The sequence below is a fragment of the Vombatus ursinus genome, unplaced genomic scaffold, assembly GCF_900497805.2.
Source record: "Vombatus ursinus unplaced genomic scaffold, bare-nosed wombat genome assembly UNPS02014792.1, whole genome shotgun sequence".
In the NCBI taxonomy this organism is placed as follows: domain Eukaryota; kingdom Metazoa; phylum Chordata; class Mammalia; order Diprotodontia; family Vombatidae; genus Vombatus; species Vombatus ursinus.
Genome location: NW_020954570.1, coordinates 14,937,436 through 14,947,136, shown reverse-complemented (window position 1 = coordinate 14,947,136; position 9,701 = coordinate 14,937,436). Strand labels below are relative to the sequence as shown.

General features: G+C 37.1%; 1 pseudogene; it reads left to right on the top strand.

The window, feature by feature from the left end:
* Window positions 1-206: 206 nt before the first annotated feature.
* LOC114048308 lies at window positions 207-1,416 on the top strand (annotated as a pseudogene).
* The last annotated feature ends 8,285 nt before the right edge of the window (window positions 1,417-9,701 follow it).

The following is a 9,701-nucleotide window of genomic DNA, read 5'->3' as shown; positions in this document are numbered from 1 at the left end:
GACTTGCTTGGGGTCACACAGCTAGTAAGTGTCTGAGGCCAAATTTGAACTCAGGTCCTCCTGACTCCAGGGCCACTGCACCACCTATCTGCCCCTTCAATTCAATTTTAAAATTAAATTTATTTTTAAACTAAAATATGAGAATTACAAGAAAAATATGAATGTAGTTCTCTACTTCCTTAATTGAGCTGCCATTTCAAATTTGCATGTTGGGAAGGAAAGAGAGAAGGGCGAAGGCAGGCGGGCAAGCGGCTAGGGCAACGGCGCAGGGCACGCGGGGCGCAGGCTCAGGTTTCTGCTTGCCCGCAGCCCGCGAGCCCCTGAGGAGAATGATGAGGCCAGCGCCCCGCTGCTGCCCAGCTGCTGTTACCGGGGGCCGAGACTGCATAGACCTTCCCAGAGCCGGGCTGACTCTGATCGCAGCTGCTTCCGCCACAGCTGAAGGGACAGATCCCGGGGAGGGGCAGCCAGAGCCGGAACAGCAGCACCTGGAGAGGAGGATGCGCAGCACCCGGGCTCTGAAGGGTGGAGGGGGTTCAGTACAAGTGGGCCAATTATCTCCCAGGTTGGCAACCTCTCTGGTTTGTTTTAAATAATGGGACATTATCTTATTATGATTCACAGGATGATGTGTGCAAGGGGAGCAGAGGAAGGATAAAGATGGCAGTTTGTGAAATTAAAGTCCACCCGGCAGACAATTCAAGAATGGAATTAATCATTACGGGGGAGTAGCATTTGTACATGAAAGCTGTGAATGCCGCTGAGAGGCAGAGGTGGCTAGTCACTCTGGGCAGTGTGAAAGCTTGTTTGACTGACACTAGAGCAAAAGAGGAAAAAGAAATAAGTGAAACCAATGATTCTCTGAAAACCCAAATGTCTGAACTTCACCTCTACTGTGACCTCTTAATACAGCAAGTTCATAGCATACAAGAACATCCATCATGATGACATTCATTCAACCCCCATTGTAGAGAATATGAACAAAACTTTATCTCTGCTTAGTGTCACATGTAACTCATTCATCGCCACACTCGAAGAATGTCTGAAGATAGCAAATGCCAAGTTCAAACCAGATATGTTTCTAATTGCCTCATCCAGTTCCTTTATTTCTGCTGTTATCACCTTCATCTGTTCAAATAATGAAACATTCCATCAATCACCCTGGTTCTTACAGCTGGGAGAGGAGTAGTCACACTGTAAAAGAGGGCCTTCACTTCACTGAATGTCCCAAAGGTGAAGAAGAACCTACTGGAAACAAAGTACAATGATATTCCCCCTGAATACCATTGAACTCTTCACTGTTCAAAAACTATTCTCAATGGAGATTTGGCATCAGCAACCATTCCTGAAGAAAACAGAACTGTGTTCAAAAAAAGATCTGAATTAGAAAATGTTCTTCCATCCTTCTCTTCCTAAGGAAACTGAAATATCCAAGTATTGCTATGCAAGAGCTGCTGTAATTATATTGTTGTTATAGGGAGTAGGGTTTTTTTCCCTTTATTTAGAAGGATTTCTCTGCACTTTATAGAATGGTGTTTAAAAAAATTACAAAAAAACTTTGAAGAATATTTTATCTTTATATAGTTCATTTTCAAGAGTATTTTCCTAATAACTTCACAATATGAATGTGGATCTCTTTCTTTGAACAAATGGTGGTTTAATATTTACCAGGGGTGGGGAACCTGGGGCCTTGAGGCCACACATGGCCTTCTAGGTCCTTGGGTGTGGCCTTTTGACTAAGTCCAAGCTTTACAGAACAAATCCTTTCATTAAGGGGATTTGTTCTGTGAAGCGTGGATTCAGTCAAAAGGCTGCACTTGAAACCTGCATGTGGCCTCTAGGACGCAGGTTCCCCTCCAGTGATTAGTCATTTATGAGGATAAATGTAGATTAAAAAAAGTGTGAAGGACTGATGGCATTGTCAGTTTGTACTGTTGCTTTATAAACACGGAGCCTTTTGTATAGGTTTCATTCTGACAGCGGTATGAAATATATTATTGTGCCATGGACCAACTAATCACCCCCATAAAAATTTGTTACCTCATTGGTGGGCAGTGATCACATTGTATTCCTTGAAGACAAAAAGGAACAAATAATAATATTTTAGCATATCTTTAGCTCGAGTGACGTGACATATCAAGTATTTTTTTTTAATAAACCCAGACTTCATTGTCCTTCAGATGTCGGGATGGCATTCCTGAATTGTTGATACCAAACTGTTGATCTGAAGTATTTAATTTCCATTTATTATTACTTTCTGCTGCATCATAAAGAAAGGATAGCATTCTCATTTAAGGTGTGCATAGGTTGTTATTTGCATTGTACCAGAAAAAGAAGTTAATGTTGCAGTGAATTTGTTGATTTTAAAACAGAGAAATAAACTTATGTTTTTGTGGGGGGAAAATTGCAGGTTGGGCCATTGAGGAAATAATTGTCCTAAGATCAGAATTGGGTCAACATTTTTAAAACTGTAATTCATGAGCCCCCACTTATGGGTTTTACCTTCAATAATAAGTTAGTTGATACCAATAACTCAAAATAATAGAATAGACTAAAATGGCATAGCAAGAACAAGGCTATAAAAATCACTCTATAAACATGAAGTTTACCATCTTGCCAATACACACAACATCAGTGAAAAAAGTGGACACAAAGAGAGTATAGAGTAGTAGAAATGCACATACACACGTAACCATTGGCCAAGGCAATTCACATCTTTGTCCTTGAAGGTCCCTGATGTACCTCTCTCCTAGTGGTGTTCTCATTTTCACCTTCTGGATTCAATGTCCCTGCTGGACAAGTTTTGGTGTTTGTTCCTCTCACAGTTTAATCCCTGAATTCCAGGACTCCTGACTACCAGAACCCTCCACAACAGCACTCTGCTGAATGCAGCACCTCCTATCAGAAAGTTATTCTACTCCAAGGAATAACTGCTGATGAGGCATTTAGAGGAAAATAATTTTCTCCTCCCCCCCACCCCCTTGATGCACTCTGCTGGAAATGAAAGAGTATTCAAGAACTCAGGTCTTACTCCATAGTTGACTGTTTCCTTCACTGCCAGACATTACAGACTGACTTATCAAAGCAGCTGGGGAGGAGCTTCCTCATATCACTTAAAGGGGCAACACTATGAAAATGCTCCTACTTCCTTTACAAGATAATAAGGGGCCACTCAAAGTAAACATGCTTTGTAATCTATGAATAGTTCTCTCTGGATGTGAGCCACTGAAGATGTACACTTTACATGGTAAAAAGAATCTACTAGAAATCTGAAAGGGGTGCACCCTTTAAAAGATGTAAATGAGACTTCTTTAACACCTCATTGTTTCTGTTACCAGATCTTAACTTCAGTAATTTCTTCAAGGAAACTGAGGGGAACTTAATTAATCAGAGATTTCCAAATGAATCTCTCCCTCTACTCCTGCCCTACACCCATCCCTACTATTAAATAGTGGTGGGGAAACTGTGGCCTCCATGGCCCCCTAGGTCCTCAAGTGGCCCTTTGTAGCTCATTCAGTCAAAGGACCACACTTAAGGACCTAGAGGGTCACATGTGGCCTCGAGGCCACAGGTTCCCTACCCCTGACTATGCAGGTTTGATTTAATAATTTGTAATCTACATTCCAGTTCTAATAATATATAATTTAAAGTATATGTTGAACCTCTGTTATCTACAAAATATTTCAAGTTGCTGTGTTTGACTTACAAATATGTGGAGTTATAAACACATACTATGGGAAAGTAAGATTTAAAACCATCTATAGACAGTCATGATTATGAGTGAAAAGGTCTTGTCATTCCTGAACATAAAATTCCCCCTGAAAAGAGAATGTTGTACTTGCATAATCAACTACAGCAGTGGAAATTCATATGACCTATTTGGTTTCACTTCACTTTGAGAATAGATTCCAGCAATTAAGTGCCTTCAGGGATGATGATAAATAATCAAGTCAGAGGAGAAATTCTTTTCATTCCAAATTTCCCAAAACTGTTTTCATTGCTGCCAGTGACATCATTATATGATAAAGAACCAGAAAAGGTGAAAGCTTAATGAGATAATTAAGAATCATTTCACTTTTCTAGAGTGAAAAAATTCTAGAGTGACAAATTCCTACAATTCAGACTAACCTTAATTTTCACCTAAGAAAAATATGAAAAGTATAGCATTAAACATAGAAAAGTAAATGGGTAAAAATGATGTTTATAGGCTTTTAGAACTAAATGAGACCTTAGAGATTACCTAGTCTAACTCCTCATTTTATAATAATAATAATAATAATAGCTAGCATTAATGTAGCACTTTAAAATATGTTATCTTATTTTATCTATACAACTCTAGGATGTAGGTGCTATTATCATCCCTATTTTACAGATGAGGAAGCTGAGGCAGACTGGTTAAGTGACTTACCCAGGGTCACAGCTAGTAAGTGTCTGAGTCAGGAATGAAGTCAGATCTAGTTGACTCCAAGAAGAGTACTCCACTGCCTGCATATGAGCAAACTGAAGTCTGGAGAGGTGAAGTGACTTTTTCAAGATTAAATAGTGTAAGTCAAAATTTGACTCCATGTCAACTAACTCATATTCCAATACTCTTTCCATGGTACCACACTTATCTCTGTAATACTACTGTAGATAAAATATCCAATAATCTTCCATTATCTCATAAGCTCTTCCCAAAGAAAATTTGCATGCAGAGGAGAGATAAAAATAATGCATTATCAATATCTAAGGCATAGTGAATAGAAATATAGACTTGGAGACAGTAAGATTTCAGTTCAGATCTTGCCTCTGACAAAGATTGGTGGAGTAATCCTCAGCAAGTCACTTAAGTCCTCAATGCATCCAGTCAACTCTCTAAATCATGAAATAGTTGCTGATCCACAAAGGAAGTTACCTCACAGAGAATTACCTTCATCATTGGTCTCTAAAGTGTCATGGCCCAGCAGGCAGTATTGGGCATCCCAGGGGGTATGCCAATTGAAGGGTGGAAAGTTGGATCACTTTTCATTCTCCCCATGATAGCCAATCATAGGCTTATCTACAATACAAATGCATCACCTCCTTCACTTTTTATCACTCCCTATCCTCTCCTTAACACTCCCCCACGTTACATTCCCCACTCCTCTCTTTTTTGCCACTGACCTCTCTTTACCAAATATTGCTTTACTAAATATTGCTTCCTCAAGGTGTTAGACCCTAGATATAATCCAATGACAGCATCACAAGTCAAATTCTCTGTCTCCCACTCAATAAACACATGTCTCTCCCCCAGATTTTGTGGCTATACAAAGTGTCCAACAGTAGATAAACTGTAGCCCAGGCCTTTGACTAGTGACTAACAGCCACATTCCTCTTCATTTTGTGTGGTACAGGGTTAATTGCACAGAATAAGCAAATTGGACCCCATGTCAATTAACTCCTACCGCAGTGCTCTTTGGCATGGATTAGAAATTAATTCAGGCTATTCAGTAGAAGGTCAAATACTGAAACTGAAACTTAAATACTTTGGCCACATAATGATAAGAAAGGATTCATTGTAAAAGACTCTGATGTTGGGAAAGATTGAAGGCAAAAGGAGAAGGAGACAGCATAGGATTAGATGGATAGTGTCATGGAAATAATGAACATGGATTTGGACAAACTTCAAGAGATAGTGAAGGATAGAAGGGCATGGCATGCCATAGTTCATGGTTTCATGAAGAGTTAGACACAACTGAATGACTGAACAACAACAACACAAGTTGTATCACATATCTCGTTAAGAAAACTTGCCTCTCAAACCCGCTCCTATTCTGGATCCTCTTTCTTTCAATTCAGCACTATATTTTGAGGTACTCAGTTGTATGACCTTGGTGTTATTCTCAAATCAGCGTTCTCCCTCATCCCAACACCCCACATATACAATCAAATCAAATTTTGCTATTTTTATCTCTACTGCATTTCTAACAACTAACTCCTCTCTACTCACGTGGATGCTTTAGCTCAGTTCTCAGCACACAATGAAGGATTTAATAAATGTTAGTTGACTGACTGACCACCTTAGTCTAGGACATCATAACCTAGACAATTACAATAGACTTCCATTTTTTTCTCTGCTTCAAGCTTCCCTCCACTTCAATACATCCTTAATACAGCTTCCAAAGTCATGTTCCTAAAGCTCAGGAAAACTTACATCAACACCCTCTTCAGTAAACTCTACTGGTTCACTGTTGTCTTTAGAATTAAACATTATTCCATCTTTATTTTATCTTCTTCCACCCCAGTTCCCTTTTATGTGTTATCTTTCCCCCAAACAAAATGTAAGTTTCTTGTGCGGTAGGGATTGTCTTTTTGCTGGTTTGTTTGTATCTATATTCTCAGATGAAAACTGCATCTGACACATAGCGAATGTTCTGTTTATCTGTCTCTTTGTCTATCATTATCTGTATTTTTGTGTAACTTTTATAGTGTATGTCACTTTTTGCACAGTAATACATTTGTGTAATTTACAAGTAAGAAAATATACACATATTAAGGTGTATAATCAATTAATTAGTTGATTGTTTGGGTATGTAATCACGAAAGTTTAAAGAAAGTGTTTGGCAATGAAATCAGGTCAGGTTAAAAAAAGAAAAAGAAAAATCTAAGAACCCTCCTTCAAGTGTGCAATTTTTCCAGTCTATCAGCTATCAGATAATTTTCTATTATACTCTATAGTAATGCATGACACTTATCTTGCTCCTGATCCCAAATGTCATGTTATTCTTCTGGTTGACACTATGGAGCAATTCATTGTGAGAAAGTTTCTTAAAAGGATAGTGGGAAAAGAGTATTGCAGAAACTCAGAGTTGAAAAAGACCCAGAGTCTGTGTAGTTGAACACATGCCTGAATAAGAATGACTTTTGTACTATCCCCTTGATTGGTGGTTATCCAGCCTCCATTTGAAGATGTCCATCAAGGGAGAATCCTCTACCAACAAAAGGGACCCATCTCACTTTAAAATAACTTTAACTGTAAGTCTTCCAATACATCAAGTTAAATTCTACCTATTTGCAATATTACTCTATTGTTATTAGTTCTGCACCCCTGTGGCCAAGTAGGACAAATCTTATCTGATTTCCATATGACTGACTTCAAATACTTGGAAATAGCTATTTTGTCCTGCTTAAATTTTCTCTTCTCCAGTATAAATTTTCCAATTTTCTTTAACTGATCTTCATGTAGTTTTTTGGTTCCCTCAGTTTCTTCATTCAACACCTTGGTTGCCCTTGATAGATGCACTACAGTCAGTCAGTTTCCTTGTTAAAATATAATGCTCAGAACTGGATGCAGTGGGAGAATCAGGAAAGGTCTCATCATCTTGCAGTTGGCACTGATGAGCTTGGAAAGAAACTAGGGGGTCAGGCATGGAGATATCCAATGAAAGACACAGAGAAAGGATATTGGATGTCATTTATGAAGAATGACAAAAAGGCCAGTTTTGATAAACCAATGAGTCTTTGAAGGGGAATAATGTAAATCAAGTCTAAAAGGGCATATTAGAGCCAGGTAATGAAAGACATTAAATTCTAGATAGGAATTTTTATTTGATCCTATAGGAAATAGGGAGTGAATGAGGTTTATTGAGCTTGAAATGATATATTTAAACCTATGTTTTATGAATATCACTTTAGCAGTTCTGTAGAGCAGCAGATCTCAAAGTTTTTAGTTCTAGGATCTTTATATATACTTAATTTTTTGAGGACTCCAAAGTTTTGTTTATAGGGGTTATATCTATTGTATTTAACATACAAGAAATTAAAACTCATAATATTTTAAAATATGTATTGATTCATTGAGACAACAATAATAAACCTATCACATATTAACAAAATAACACTTTCTGAAAAATAATTATATTTTCCATAACAAAAAAAAAGCAGGGACAGTGCATTGTTTTATTGGAAATCTCTTTAATGTCTGCCTTAATAGAAGAAAGTCAAATTCTAAGATCTTCTTTTGCATTCGTCTGTTGTAATAGTTTGTTTGGGTTGAAGTATAGGGGGAAAAAAAATCTGGCTTTACATAGATGAGTAGGTGAAAAAGAGAGGACTGTTTTAATAGCCTTTGCAGATAATTGTGGATATTCTTCTCTGATACTACATCAAGTGGTAGTTTTTTGAAGGTAAGTTGAAATTTGAAATCTGAAACCATATCAATGAATTTTTCATACTCTGCTACATTAAAATCCATTGATTTATCTTACACTTTGAATTGATCTCTTACCCGTGCAGGATTATGCAACATCATGCATCGGTTATTTAGAAAATATTGGTTTACTATGTTACACAGATCTTCTAAATGTTGACATATTTAGTTATACAATATTTAAATCACAATTGTTGCCATTATCATTAATGTCATCAGAAAAAAAATATTGAAATATCTCTACTTTGTCAAGTTCACGGTGGAGGATACAAGTTTTCTAAAATTTTAATTTTCACATTAAAGCTTGAATTTTATTTATTGACAACAAATAGTCTTAATTGTTTTCCCTGCAGTGATAAACTCACTTGGTGCATGTTTTTTTGTTTTGTTTTGTTTTGTTTTGTTTTTATGAAAATGTTTGCCAAGTGTCCAAGTCTGAATAACCATAGTCTTTCAGTTGTTCTTTCAAGTTTGATGAAAAATAGTAGCTTGTTCAGCTTGGAATTCAGTTATATAAGTGTTTTTCCTCAAGACAAGCTTTACTTCTTTCCATAAACAAGAGAAGTATTGTATGTGTACCTCCTATTTTATTACCCGGAAGAGCAAAAAAAGATGTGTATTCAAGGGCTCAGACATAATAAAATTAATATTTTAATTGCTACATCAAGGACAATATCAAGGGAAACTAGCAATTTTTTTTGCTACAAGTGAAGAATACAATGACCTCTGGTACAGTTGATGCCATTGTATTAATTTGTGCTAAGACACTAAGTTTTACCCACCATTGCTTTTGTACAATCAGTGCAAATGTCACCAGTTTTGCAGGATAAACCATGAGATTTAAAAAATATTTTATTCAATGCTTTCAGCATTTCAACATCAGTTCTGTTTGTGGCCAAGATTTCATATTAAATAGGATCTTTTTGGAGAATTAGTTGGTGCTAATACTGAATGAATACAAGCAAAACAGCAAGTCTAGCCATGTCTGTAGCTTCATCTCATTTATAAAACAGAAGTTGAATTATGCAGATGCAATATTAACTCAATCTTCATATTTGCAGCTAAATCTTTAATTCACAGCTCATATAGCTCCTGGAGAACTCCACTGTACATCCATGACAGAATAAAAATAAAAATGCAGATGTTTTAATGTTATTATGAAAATAATTTTGATCTTTTGGACCTCTTGGAAACATCTCAGGAACCAACAGGGATCCCTGGACCACACTGAGAACTATTGGTGTAAAGGATAGATTGGAGAGGCTGTGTCAGGAGGACAACAAGACTCTTCTCTTCCTCACTCTTGATACTGTATCTCTAGTTTTGGAAACTTCCTTCTCATTCTCTAAAATCTTCAATAGCTCTTATTTCCTTCTAAGTAAAGTTCAGAGTCATCTGTCTGGCACTCGAGGCCCCCTAAAATCTGGTACTATCTTTCCTTTCAAACCTGATTGTATATTATGATCCTTTCCATGTACTGCATTCTAGAAAAACCGAAAGACTATTACCCAAACACATCCCACACTTATATATT